Genomic DNA, 15611 nt, shown 5'->3' on the forward strand with positions numbered 1-15611 from the left:
CATCCCAGGACTAGGACTGTGAATCCAAGCTATCTGAAGAGGTAACCTGGTACTTCTTGGCAATTCCATCTACCTAAGGTGAGTGATCACCTTTGTAAATCCCCAAAGTCCCATAAGAAAGGTAACTAACTGCATAGAGATGTCATGAATCCAACTGCCAAGCAAGTTAGTGTCAGAGGAAAGAGAAGTGGTTTTCTCCCGTAGCCAGTAGAGATCCAGCTTAGCAGGCACCATGTTAGAAACAGAGGTGGTGGTATTTCAACACTTTGCTCTGGGTAATGATAGATGAATGAGGTATGTAATACAGGATGACCTTTGAGGGAGACTGTGGTCCTATGATCTCATGTGACTGGTTCTCTGATAACTATCACTTGAAAATGACGCCAAGCATGAGCAGCTGTGGCAGGCTGTGAGCCACCCTAGGCAGCATGCCATAGCCTGGGGCATTCGCTGACACCCTGAATTTTTTTTTTTTCTGCAAAGGTCTCTTCATGGGTAGCCACCAGTAGGAGACATGTGCTGTCTGATGTGACAGCAGGACCTTGACAGGGTGGCTGGAGTGTGGCCTGGAAGCAGCTGTGTGCCCACTGAATGCTCTGCCAGTCCCTCCAGCACAAGCCTGACTCCATTCCAAAGGAAGCCAGCCCTAGTTGTACATGGGAAAAGTAGTCCCCTGGGGAGCTGTGGCTGGGAGTGATGAATCCATCCCCAGTGCTTTGAATGGACAGAAGGAGATTAGTCTGAGAGGGTATTACCTACCCATGTGGACCTCGGCATCCCCCTCCTCTGGACTCTGACAGTTATAGCAGATGATAGAAAACTCATAATCCATACTGTATTGCATGGAGTTCAGTTAGCAACTTGAGCTTTGTGAAGGACAAAGTGTGGAGATGCCAGTGCAGCATGAGATCCCAAACCTCTCACAGCAGATACCCACTCACCACCACCTGTCCTTCTCCTGTCTTGCTGTCTCTGCACTGATCTTTTTTTCCTGGGTGGCCTGGTCCTCTGGACTTTTTCACTTGTCTTTTTTTTTTTTTTTCTATCACTCAAGTATCCTTTAAAATAGCAATTTCTTAGACTTTGATCCTATAACATGATGCTCTAATTTACATTATATAAGCAGGCTCCTCTCCACCCAGAATAAGCCTATTCATTTCATTCCATATCTATTGTCTCTTCCCTTTTGGAATGTCAGCTTAATGGGAGCCAGTATCCGCAGCCATCTGCCACGAGCACTAGAAAAACCCCTAGCAGGTAAGGAGGGATGAACAAAACCAGTTTAATTAATTCATGAATTCAAGCTAGGACAGGGATGCAGAGAATTTCTCTCTGCTTTGCAGCAGCAGCGAGCCTCAGCACCCACTTTGGGACATCTCATTCCCTCATGAGCCGACACTCCTCTCTCCTAATAGAGACTGAATCACTCTGAGTCATAATTGTCCCCTGGCACCCAGGTTTTCACTGCATAACTCTTCCACTTAGGAATGCGTTGGTTGTTTTAAGTAAGAACAATAATCAAGATGTGAGCTCAACCGAGAGGGTTTCATTTTCCTCAAATAAGAAACAAGCAGGAAGATCCTAGTCTGGTGTCATGAAGGCCAGGCAGTCACAAGGGACCTTGGCACCTCCTTTGTGCCTTCTCTTCTGGGCACGAGTGCATGGGTGGTATCCCATGCTTGTCACAACATGGTCACAGGCAGCTGCTGCTCCACCAGACATCATGTCTGCATCCAGAGAAAAAAAGGAAAAGGGAGGACAGAAAGTGAGGTGAATATATGTCCCATTACCTAAAGAAAATAAAAGGTACTCAGAATTCTATCCAGCTAGGACTAGATGACATGGCCAATCACCTAGGGAGTATAAACAACTAGAAAAAGTCCATTTTCTCTAATGTTGAGTTATTAACAAAGTCTTCTGGATAAACTAGGGTTTCTATAGGCGGGATGAGAGTACTACCTATTGGATCTGCCAGAGCTGGGTAGACAAGACTAGGCATTTGATCCCAGACTGGGCTTAGAAAATCCCCTTCCTCAAAAGACACACAACAATTGAGTCTTAAACATCTCTTATGCTGTTGTGTTTTCAAACCTTAGGAGAATGTTTCTGCTCTTTAAATTCTGTCCCTTGCTTCATTACCTTCCTGCAAAGGAATCTTCTTGTCTTAAGCTCAATCAAGCTAGTCTCTGTAATTTAGAACCAAAGAGTCTTTGTAACAGGAGCATCCACCTGCCGGCTCTGTCACGTGGTCATCGTGCCTCCCTTGGCAGCTTCACTGGACCAAATGCTGTTTTTCCGGGGTGACATAGGAAGTGTAGACATTATGTCATCAGCTCAGTGACACCTTCCTCTTCACCTTCAGACACTGTGTGCTGAGCTCTCGAAGAGAGACAGCTCATGTAGACACCAAAGACCTGGGTGTGTTGGAGCATTGGGACTGGGTAGCAGTGGGACACTAACCAATGAAGCACAGTAAGAGCTGGGTGAGAAAGGCCAAGGCATGTATGCTCTGCCTTCTGACTGCCAGTCCAGGATCACCTACTTGTTAAAGCCAAGCTCACGATGACTCATACTCTCACCCCTCCCACAATTAGGAAAGCTCCCATGAGAATCAAAGCCTGTGAGTCCAGCTCAGGGTGCCCCTCACCGGCCTACTGTACATGTCCACGGCCATGGCAATGTTCTGTGTCATAGTACTAGGATTTTCCTTCCCTATGAAGCTCTTGCTCTGTCACCTATGAGCTTCACATACATCTTATTTCAATGCATATCTGGGCCTTAAGCTTATGCAGATTTTAAACAGGATTTCTCAAAAACCTCCTTGCAGGTTTTGTATGAACAAATGGTGTCTTGATCAAGAAACTCTTGGACACATCTGCTTAAACTGAAACCTCCTCGTCAATGCTATGCAAATATTTAAAAGCTTTCTATATTCCAATAGGTAGGAAGGTATCAAGGAAGTGTATACTATATGGCATCTTCCAAACCTGTTTAGTCACCAACATGCTTTTCCTTGGCACATGGCAAAAGTCTGATCCCTAGAGAAATTGCAAACTCTCCAGTTCAGGGCATGGACTGGGTCAATCTCAACAATTGCCTTGAGAAGCACCTGCTAGTGTTGTTTGGTGTTACAGCCTAAAACCCACTATTACCTCTGTCAGGTATCAAGTATTGATGCAAAAACACAACACTCACCACAAAGGGGACATTGCTAAAATTCCTTCTCTTGCAGACAACATCCATCCCCTTGTCCTATGATCTCAATGATAAACTGAGGTTTAGAAATATTGTTCACCCTGAGGACCGAATGAGTTTATTAGGCTTACTCACAGAGCAATGGGGGAGGTTAGGAGGAGCCACACTGGAAGATCTGTATCCAGCACAGATAATGACTCTCCTACGGCGTGTATGGAGTCCCTTCCCTCTACCCTTCTCCACCCATAATATCTTCCAGAGACCCATGCGCACTTAGGGCCAAATTGCATATGACTAGCTGGGGTGAGAGTAGGGTAGCTGGGCACTCAGTTAAGGATCCTATGAGACTTCTTCTACCCTCTTTTCAAGAGAGAAAAGTCAACAGTCAACAAGCCGAGCTGTGAAGGCTTTTTGCAAGCTGGCCAAGCTGGACTTGAAAACATGGTAGCAGTTTTGCTTAGAAAATATTCCTATAAACAAGAGGGAAGAGATCACCTATTCTGAAGCCAAATATGGATGACCATGGCTCAGGAACACAAAGGTAAGTTACTTCAAAGTCTATGTCCCAATGTTGTGACAGTTTGATGATGTTCTTATGGTAATAGAACAAAGGAAGTCATAAATAAAGACACTTTACTAATACATCCATAGAAACATCAAGTGAGTAGATTAAAGGCAAAAGGGAAACATGTTCCAGCCTCAGGGGCTGACAGCTGTTTGGTTCACTAGAAACTGGTATTCTATGAGTACAGTCCAAAGGACTTTCCCCAATAGTGATACAGCTATTAGGGCACATACAGAAGCAGACAACAAATGACTGTTTAAAAAAATGATTGCCCAAGATAATCTATAATTAGGCTCTAGACCTGCAACTCTCCATCCCCTCCGAAACTGCTGGAGTTCTCATCAACGAGTTAATGCTGCCAAAGGTACCATGAAGATGCAGCTTCCTTCAGGACACTTCTAGGTTCCCACAAGAAACATGTTCTGTGTTATGGGTTAGTTTCAAAAGCCTCCTCTGGGCTCTGGAGGTTGTGGGGTGTCCTCAGCTGTGAAACACTGCTGCTGAAGTGAAGCCTGGTGAAGCCATGCAGGTCTACGACTTTGACTGTGGGCTCAGAAGGAGCATACTGGTGTTGGTCAGCGGCCACCCACTTCCAGCAAGTATCCTGGGCCACACAAGATGAAGAAGAATGGAGTCTCTGGAGTGGAGCTCAACATTCTGATATTTGTTTTCTGAAACCACAAATCAAAACACCTTGGGGTTGATGTGAGGCTGATCAAGCCACACTGACCTTGACAAGCGTGTGGCCTTATTTAGAGGCTCCTCCCACAAGAGAGCATTTGGTTCAACACAGGAAAATTATCCTCCTAGCAATGTGCAGGTAAGCCTCTACAGAGTGCTCAACTGACACAGCTGCCTCCTGCCCTCATATTGATGGTTTCAGCATCCTTTCACTGACAAAACCATTTTAGATGAATTTAATGCCTGTATTGTCCATGGTCCTGCCAAAAGTGTACCCAAGGGACATAGGGAGAAAAAAGCTTGCCTCCATGGGAGATCTCGTTTCTCAGAAGTAAAGAGACTCAAAGGGGAGGGGAAACAGATACTTGCTCTTATTATCACAATTTAATAACATAAAATACAGCTTATAAAATAATTCTTAAAAATTACATCTACAAATTTCAACATCATCTATCCACCATGGAGTAATGAAAAGTTCATGTTTATCCCCCAAACAAGTATTTCTGGGCTATATTAATAATAGTCATTGCTGCCTGGAATTTTTCTTCAGCTTTATTTTCTCCTAAATTGAATTCTTTGAAGTGTCTGTAAAAATTCTTAGTTGTAACTACACTCTGGTATGCTATCTCACGGTAAGAGGAAATGGGAAATGACAACATTAAAATGAGTATAACAGGAATAAAAGCCAACAAGGGTGTTGAAGAACTGAGTTGTACTCCATCTTTAGACAGTTGATGCTAGGGGTTCAATTATCCCTGTTTCATCTTTCCCAGAATCCACTGTTGAAATCCTGGTCCCCACAACCTCAGAACATCACAGTATTTGGGTAGAAAACCTTTATAGAGGTACTTCAGTTAAAATGAGGTCATTGCGGCCATGTTGCTGGGATAACCCATCATGACCAGTGGTTCCATGGGAGAGCTCATAATGACAGGGGAGGCGTGGTGGCTGCAGTTGGCTGGAGCAGGAAGCTGAGAGATCACATTGTCAACTGTAAACACAAACCACAGAGAGAGACAAAGAGACAGAGAAACAGAGACAGACAGATAGAGACAGAGAGAGAACTAAAAGGGGGTGAGGCTATGAATCCTCAAAGGACACCCCAGTAATGTACCCCCTCTAGAAAGTCTCTACTTCCTGAAGATTCCATAGCCTACCAAAATAGTGCCACAAACCAGGGACCAAGAGTTCAAATACTTGAGCCAACTGGGGACATATCTCATTCCAAGCATGGTACTCCTTGGTAATCATAGACCCATGGCCATAGCATAATAAAAATGCATTTATTCCAATTTCAAAAGTCCCAATAGGCTTCTATAATCTCACTATTGATTTTAATCCAAAGTCTCTTGAGACTGAGCACATTCTCTTATGGGTTCCCCCCTGTTAATAAAAACACAAATTACATACTTTCAACATCCAATGGCATCAAATATATACTACCATTCTGAAAAGGAGGAACGGGATTGTAGTGTTAAAACACTAGACTAAAGCAAGACTGAAATCCAGTAGGACGGTTACCAAATTCTCTAGCTCTATGTCTGATACCTATGGCTCTATTTGCAAAAGGCTTATATGGTTTTACCCCTCCAGTTTTGCTGTCTGCAGCATGCCTTCCTACTCATTCCACTCTCTATATGAAGTTCTCCTTGGTAGGTTTCTCACCATCTCTGGCATCTTTAACATCTTATGGTCTTTCCTAAAACTTAGGGATTCACTTTCACAACTTCATGCAACAGCCTGGCATGGCCTTGTGGCTTCGTGGCTTCCTGGGGGTGTTACTCTGCAACGACTCAATGCCACACATTGACTTCAGCTGCATCCTGAATACATGGAAGCAGACTATAACCCCACCCATGCCTCCATAGCCAGTGCCACACGGATGCCACTGCCAAGTTCAGCTACCTGCTTGGGGTGGACATGGTCCCCTACAACCACATTCATAGCAGCTTTTATATGTTTAAGCAGTTGCTTTCTAGGAACAAGAAACCCTTAATTCTTTCTCCTTTCACAAGTTGAACTCTTAGCAGACAGTGGGGTCTCACCCTGAGGGCATCTTTCTCGGTACCCCAGCACAAAGCAGGAAGTCTCTCTTCAATGACATTAAGCCCCTGAACAACTGTGTTCTCTCTTTCAGCACAATCTTTGGCTGTTAATTAGGCTTCCTAGTACTCATTTTTCTCTCTAAACTGTACATCTTATATTTCTTTTTGCCACACTCATTCTTTATCATTGTAGACCTGCACAGGAGTTGCCAGTAACCACTATGCAACACACTCAGCATTGCACTGTCTTCAAATTTCCTCCACCAAAGGATGAGACTGTTTCTTTTCCTTTAGTATTATGCAAGTTCTTAGGGCATAGGCAGACAGACTTTTGCTAAAAATCATAAGAACGGCCTCTGTCCCAGTTATTATCAAGATATTGTTTGAAATCTCATGATTTTCTATAGTCTACATTATTCTCAGCATTTCTGTCTCATAGACTCCTACTAGAATGGCCCATTAAGTTCTGCTGATAGAACACTTATAATCCAGTCTTCCATATTAAAAAAAAAAAAAAAGAAGAAGAATTGTTAGGTTCTTAACATCATCAGCCCACTCTCTGGTACCAACTTTTGTATTAGTTCTTCTCTGATACAGTGACAAAACACCATGGTCAAAGTTCACTTATGGAAGAAAGAGTTTATTTTGGCTTATGTCACCAAAGGGTATTTAATGAAACCACCACACTGTGTGTCTAGGTGTATCTTTTCTCTATAGCACTGCAGGGTGAATGGCCTTTGAAAGTCTTCATTTTGTTAGGTCAGGTATGGAGACAGCATTTCATCAGCTTTTCAGAGAACTTCTTACGTAAGCTGCCCCTTTTATCTTCATGAGAATGGATCAGAGACCAGTTGAAACCATCTTTAAATATATACTTCCTGACCAGCCTAATGCATTTTTCAGTAATGACTTAGGAAGAAAAAGAGGCTCGAAGTGATGTTCATGAAAAGAGAAAAACATACACGTTCATATCTTTTCACAAGAAACTCATCAGAAAAACTAATAGATTCTAAGATAAATGCTAGCGTGTCGATCAGTCAGTGAGACCAACCACAAATATCAAGGTTATGATATAATTCTCTGTAGTAAAACCTTTGTAAACAAGAGAGGAACACATCTCTCCACCCCTTCTCATGGTCTATTCCTGGGTTCTCTTTCACTAAAATGTTTATCGTGAACCATGTTTCAGGAATAACTACTAGACTTGTGAGTGTTGCTATCCTGTCCCATATCACCAACAAAATGTTAATTTAATAACCTTTGCATCATTTATTAACCCCTCATGGGCATGCTTCACTTTGCTATAAACCCAGATCATTAATGCATCTTCAAAGCTGGAATATAGAGTTGATGCCAAAATCTCAATGAGTAAGATGTGCATTTTGGCAATGAAAAGTGCAATTCTAAATGCTATGAAGCAGAGCTGGTGCTCTGGCCCCTTCTCTGCTCTCTTGTGCCAAAGGAAATTTGGAAGATAAGCATTTTGCTCTATACGTTGTTATCGTGACAGACTGTATGACCTTCGTAACAGCCAGCCAAACAGCTGGCATAGCATCAACTAAACTAAAAGAAGAGTCAACACACTCAGTAAACATAAATCCAGAATTCATAAGAACAGTTCTGGGTTTGGGACCCAAAGAGATGGAACACTCTGTTTTGTTTTGTTTTGTTTTGTTTTGTTTTGTTTTTGAGACAAGGTATAGCCATGGCTGTCCTGGAACTCACTCTGTAGACCAGGCTTGCCTCGAACTCAGAAATCTGCCTGCCTCTGCCTCCCAAGTGCTGGGATTAAAGACATGTGCCACCACTGCTCTTCAAGATGAAACACTCTTATGAGAGTAATTCGACATGGTATATTTAAGGAAGCTAGCTTGTTTGCTTGCTTGATTTATTTATTATCTATTTATTCATTCATGCATTTATTTACAAGTGTATATACAGGTATAATAGAACCACAAGAAACTGAGACACTTTTACCACTCCCAGCCCCTAGAAGACCAGAAGGAGTTATCAGGATGTAAAAGAAGAAAGGTACTGTGAAAAAAACACAAGGCCAATGGTGGCCTCACAAGGAGGAAGCAAGACCATGTTGCTCATCCCCTTGCTTTTATTCATAACTCCTTCCCATCAACTTCCTGATAGAAGCTGGACCCCCAGGGAGCTCACACAAATAGGAATAGAAAGCATAAAGCCCACTGATGTGATGATCCACAAAGATTGAGTAGAGTTGAGTGAATACATGGATAATGTGAGACATTGTGCTAAAGAACTCTAATAAACTCATTGCATAGCTGCAGACTTTGAGAACGGAAGCTTTCTGTTTCTGTTCACCATTTTATCCCCTGATACATTATTCAAAAAGCAGCTACTTCTTCAATTCACTATAACAACAACTGAATGGCCAACAGTGGAATTCCTTTGACACTTCTCAGTTAGGGCGGTCCTCACAAGTAAAGGAATAGAGAGACAGAAGATATCACTGCTATAGGTACTAGCTACAAAGACACCTAGACTTCAGTCTAGCCTACCACAGACTTAGGTACCATTCTCCACATTACACACAGACTCAGTCATTTGCTCAGTCATTGACTCACTTAACTCAAGAAAGCTGCCTACTTTCTATTTCAATTTTATTGTAAGTGGTACAACCTAGAAACAGCCAATGGAAGAGCTCCACAGAGCCAGATGTGGCTGGGGACACCCAACTTCTATGCCGTCTCTGGGCATGCTAGCCTCTCAGAATTGCTGTCTGTGTCCACCAATCAGGAAGCTCGCTTAGACCCAGGGCTCTCATAGAAGCTTTATTTTGTAGGCACAACTTACTAAACCATCCTCTATCTTCTGCCTCTAGAACACCCCCTGGAAATAGAGGTCACATGCAGAACTCAGAACTCTACTCCTCCAACCACATGTTGGGTTCCTTTGGAGATCAACTTCTTCCTTCAAGGCATCTGTGTCCACCCCTACCTTAGTTGCCTTATTAACATATATAAACATTCCTCTCACCCAGAAAATGTCACAACTTTCGGGATCTCTGTTTGAGAAATGGGAACCAAGACTAATTATTCTTAAAACCATGTCATAGCAGCACATTGTATCACCGTGTCTGGCCCACAAAGGTCAGAAAATATTGTCTTGTGAATGAATATTGTAATCATTAGTAGGCTACTCTGAAGTTACTTCTTATTTCTCTTCTCATAAAAAGAATTTTAAATGAAAAACATAAATCTAAATTCCAATTTTAAAGGCCTCCTCCCCTTCTAGTTGGATAATTTAAAGAAGAAAAAGCTTGATGGTTCCCAGAGTCTAAGGATTCTCCACACTCTTCACAGCTTAGACACAGGAAGACAGATGGAAGGAACCTGAAGGTCTTTCAGAGACAAACCTGACCTATTCATTTCCTACCTACCCTTTATCTCTTTCTTTCAACATCATCCACAAGCTCTGATGTCCCCAAAGGAGGAGGAGACTGGGGTTGGGTATGTTCATGGGTGGTGGCATAGTGATTGTATATTATGCTACCCAAAAGTATTTATATTCAGATAGTCTCCAAGACCTTGGATCTCACCTAACACTTGAAAAACTCAGGTGATCAGTATTACATACCACGGGAAAGTTGGATTTCTAAATCAAGGAAGATCTAAAATCAAGGGTGAGCAAAACAAAATGCAGTAAGAGTTTTCTAATGCAACTTGAAGGTAGGGAAGAAAAGGAAAACAAATGTGGTCCAGTCAAGAATATGACTCACTTTGAACATAAGATGCAAAATTCTCAATGTTAAATGGGTGTCAGAAGGGAGCTACAGCAGCATCAGGATCCTGTGTCTTCTCTGTAAGAGGAGATGAACATGCTGACATGTGGCATGCTTGGTTGCATTGATGTAGTAGCTGCCTGGAACTTTCATAAAGTGGAATCTCTGGAGAAGAGGATGAGTACTAAAGTGTGGCAGACATGATGTCATTGCCTACTGTGGCTCCTGAATGTGGGAAACTTTCCATGGCCTGTTATCCCCCAATATTTCAAGGGAACCCCCCCCACACACATACACATGCACTATGGTCCTCAGACACTCTGGAGATGTCTCATTGCTGGACACTCAGACAAGCCATGGATCTAGGTATTTACATCGTAAAGCTACAATACTAAACAAAGAGAGTCATAGTCAGAGTGGCTACTGATCCAAGAGGTAAATGAAGTTCATTTGAAGGAACGTGGAAACGTGAGCAGGTTTCAGACTTGTTCTTACCAGGAGAAAAGGGCACATAGGAAATTCCCCATTAGTTGTGACTGGCCAATTATCCTACTAGCTGTAGGAAAGCTAACATACAGTAATGACCCCAGGATGTGCAGAGTCTCAGGTTCAGTTAATTCTGAGTAAATGATGACCATAAGGTTCCAGGTATCCCCAAAGACCCAGTCAAGGATTTGTGGGTTTATTGTCACAGTAGAAACCCATCCAGCCTACCATAAAACCAGTGTACCCACAGCAGGAATGTGCTGGAACATAGTGGAAGCCAAGTGTGGAACTGTTTCATCACATGTTGTGGGAACATATAAAAAAGCATCCATTCACCCCAGAAAGGACAGTGACATACCAAAGAAAAGATTCCATCTTAATCAAGGATGCTGAACCAATGGGTATACTGTAGGTGCTTACAGAAACACAGAGAAGAACCCAAGGAGCCTAGGAAACTCAGAGCTGTCTGCACCATGTTAAAGTCTAACCCCAGCATGGGCAATGACTCACAAAAACAAAGTCACAGGATCTCTAGGCAACCTTCTACCATTGATCACCCAAGACTGCATGCAGCTTGGCATATGATCAGGAAAGGGTGTGGCCTGAAATTTCAAGGGAGTATCTTGTGCATGGTCTCCCTTTGCCACCTACAAGGAAATATTCATAGCCATAGATCTGGTGTCACTATATTGTTTTACTTATTTCATTTCCACGACTGCAAGCCAGGTGGTCATGTCTCCCCCCAGGGAAATAGCTCTACGGACCACAGGAAATGTCTCTGGCAGGTATGCGTATTACTTACTTCTCCCATTGCTATGACCAAAACTCCCAGCAGAAACACTTTATGGAAGGAAAGATTTTCTCTTGGCTCACAGTTTAGTAGCTGTACCTCATTGTGGTGGGGAAGGCAAGATGGCCGGAGCAGCCTGGTCTGCAAGAGTAGGAGCTTACAGTGGCACATTACATCACCATGGTAGAAAAGAAGCAGAGACCACCTTCAGCTGGGAGCAAGGCTCGGGTATAGCCCTCAAAGGCTATCCCCAGGAACTCACCTCTACCAGCCTTGGCTCCTACTCTGCAGCAGCCACAACACATCACCCACACACATGAGCCTGTGGTAGACAATTCAAAACAGAATCGCCATAGAGGACCACCCAGTAGCGTCTGGCCCAAGGAGATAAGTGAAGACAAGAAACTGTAAGAGTATGCCTCGTCCCTGTGAAGAAAACTAAGCACAAGAAGAAGGGTATTAAATTTTCCCTTCATTGGTGGAACTCAATACCACTCTCCTGGACTAGTGGGTTTATTAATGGCTAGTAACCACCTTCTGATGGTAACAAAGGTAGACAAAGCTCTAGGCAAACTCTAGGCTCTTAACTAAAATATGTATCCAGCTACTTGATGAGATCTCTTCAGAGGGCAGCTCACACTCTGCCTGATACTCATAGCTCACTATCCTGAAGAAGTGGGCCGCCCCTCAGCTTGAATGAAAAGCCAGGATCCTACACCATCAGCTGCCGATGCTGCCTCCATGAACACTGTTACAACCTATGATCAGCAGTGCACAATACTATCATATCACTTCAGGTCTCTAAGAACAGATTGCAATACGCAGCTTAAAAGTTTAAGACAGATACTCAATTGGGGAAAAAAGAAACTGCCTTAAAGTCACTGCTCAAAAACTCAACTGATGATGCTCATACTTGACTCAGAGGGAGGATGGCTGCAAAGGTGAGTGGACCACAAAGAAGGACACAGAGAGAATAGGGTTTCTAGAGAATAGGGGTTTCAGGCTTCACCAGAGCCGCACTAACTCAAAATGTCTAGAGGGTGGTGCCTTTTAAAGGTCACACACCCCTTCTGACAACAGCAAAAGACACACTAACTGCCCTTTCCACAGCTTTAAACTGAATGGTTTTAGATTGCAAATTTTGTGGTTTAAATATGAAACGTTCTCCCTCCTCGAAGCTCCTGTTTTGAACACTTCAGGTCTCTTTCCACCCTAACCTCTCCATCCCCCATCCCACTCCCAGTAGGTTCCTCTCACTTTGAGACGTGTGCCTTAGCTAGAGAAAGTAGGTCGCCTGGGATGAGTCCTTAGGGGTATCCAGTTCCCAGCCACTTCCGGTTTCAATCTCCACTTTCTAGTCAGCACAAAGCTGTCCCTATCCTTGGTCACACACTCTGGCTAATATGATGTTCTGCCCAAGTATGTGTTGCTAAGCAGTCAGGACCCAACCTTCTGGAACCATGAGCAACATAAAGACTAGAACCCTGAGTGGCATAAATCTTGTCTCTTTCAATCTGTTTCTATTAGGTACTTACTCTCTATTTTGGTCATGGTGATGCACAGTTCACAGAGACGTAAATGAACACACACACACATATACACACAAATACATGAAAGAGAGAGATGGGGGGGGTGCTACCCCACCCACTGGCCTACACCTCCAAGATGTGACTCGTACACTTGGTAAGTGCTCCCCAGGGGCAGCACTTCACCCGTTTCCCCTTCCTTCATGCCACATACCTGCAGCTGGGATCCACTGAGTGTCAGCTCCACATTACATGGAGTTATTAAAAAGAAGTACAAAATTTGGGTCACATCTTAATTCCCCACTGGCATGCCTTAATGGAACAATTATTTAATAATACACACTTAGATCAGCAATGCCTTGCAGGGTTTAGCTACTTAAATTTTATATTGTTAACAGTTTTCTGAAAATCTTCAATCTTTTGATCAGCAACCAAAAGCTGTCCTGTAAATCACTCTCCAAATTCCATGTCAATAAAGAGATGGTCCCAATAGCTGAACATGGCTGTGCCTTGCTAACCAACAACAAAGCTGAGTTGACACAGTAATGAGCAGTGCCTCAGAGCCTCTGCTAGGACACTGGTGACATCAGAGTCCTTGTGAGTCTGTCATCTCTTACTAATTAGATCCACCAAGGGGACCCTCCCCTCAACTCTTTTGGGTAGGTACTTCATACCCCAACTACAATACTACTGTACTGTCTCCCAGACCTCCAATATCTATGACTGAGACATTGGGAATACCTGGATTAGATAGCAAACTCTTAGATGGCTAGAAACTGCTTCTGTATTATTATTATTATTATTATTATTATTATTATTATTATTATTATTATTAATTAAATCTCTACTACCTACCGGTGCATGAGACACAAATTAATAGTGGGTTGGATAAATAAATAAGAGCTATGCTTATTTTTTAATTTTTAAACATTCCTCCTCAGGGCTTAGCATTGTATACGATCTGATCAGAAAATGCTTTCTAGCAAGTTAAATATTTTTAGAAAATGCAAGAATTCCCACAACTGATTGTTTGAGGAAGAAAATAATAGAGAAAATAGGCCTCTTTCATATCCTGATGTGGGTGAGGTGATCTCCAGGCCTTTGAGGACTTTCAGCCAGGAGTCTGAGTGTAGGAATGTCATCTCCTCACTTCCAAATTGTCAGGGAGGGGTTGCGGGACTCCTTCACCTCTCTGCCTTCTCTCTTCACCCAGCTCATGTCAGGCTGTGGCAGTCTCTCCCTCTCTGCTTGATGAGGTCCATCATCTCCAGAGCAGGGTAAGGGGTGTGCCTGGAGCCCTAGCTGCCAGCTGCTCTGCACCCTTGCAGGAGACAAACAGAATGGCTTCAGTTCTGTGACTCCAGAGCCACAGGTCATATGTTTTTAACACTTTTTCACCTCCAAAACCCAGAGAAAATTCTCTCTCTAATTAAGGCCAACCTTTCTATGCCTAGGAGTGTCTCACCTCTAACACACAGTGGGAATACAAATGGGATAAAGACAGTCTTACCACATACAGATCCAACCCATAGCAGATTTCACATACTCTGTCCTTCACAGTCTACTTCCCTAAATTCTGTGTGCTAAGCTTCTGGATAAGACTTTTAATTTAGCAGGTAAAAGTACTCTCTAAGGTTCATCTCACTGGCCCTAGCTTAAAGAACTGCTGCATCCAAATAGCCAAACTCATTAAGTCTGACTATTCTACCAGGCCACGATACCTGTTATAATTAATGGGTGTGGGGAGATAGAGCAGCCTGCTTGTAGACACCTACTCTCCCACCCAGTAGTGAATAGCAGCGTACAACTTTGCATCAGCTCGGGAGCATTCACAGGTCCTGAATTTCAGGCTGAAATCCAGAGTCTTTGGGTGATGATGAGGTATTCGAATATTTCAAATGAATATTTCTTGGGAGATTAATGCTAAGTCTGTATATAAGTTGAAAATGGTATAGAGTTTATATACACACCACACACAATTTCTGTTATTATTAATGTTACATTAGTACATTTATTATTATTAAGTCAGTGTTTCTTCTCTTTTCCTGCTGCTCCTCTTCTTCTTCCTCCTCCTCCTCCTCCTCCTTCTCCTCCTCCTCCCTCTCCTCCTCCTTCTCCTCTTCCTCCTCCTCCTTCTCCTCCTCCTTCTCCTTCTCCTCCTCTCCCTCCTCCTCCTCCTCTCCCTCCTCCTCCTCCTTCTCCTCTTTCTCCTCCTTGTCCTCCTCCTCCTCGTCCTCGTCCTCCTTCTCCTTCTCCTCCTCTCCCTCCTCCTCCTCCTCTCCCTCCTCCTCCTCCTCCTCCTCCTCCTCCTCCTCCTCCTCTTCCTCCTCCTCCTCCTCGTCCTCTTCCTCCTCCTCTGCCTCCTCTTCTTTCCCTTCCGTTCTCTACTGCCTCTCATGGATTGAACCTAGGGTCTCTCAAATACTATCCAAGCATTATACCACTGAGCTGGATTGTTAGTCCAAGGATACATTATTGTTTATACAGTATCATTAACTACACTCCACACTTCTTTCCTCAGGTTTTTACCCAACATCCCCATCTTTCTTTTCTCGAGTCTCTTCTAAACTAT

Source organism: Mastomys coucha, unplaced genomic scaffold (assembly GCF_008632895.1).
Source record: "Mastomys coucha isolate ucsf_1 unplaced genomic scaffold, UCSF_Mcou_1 pScaffold21, whole genome shotgun sequence".
In the NCBI taxonomy this organism is placed as follows: domain Eukaryota; kingdom Metazoa; phylum Chordata; class Mammalia; order Rodentia; family Muridae; genus Mastomys; species Mastomys coucha.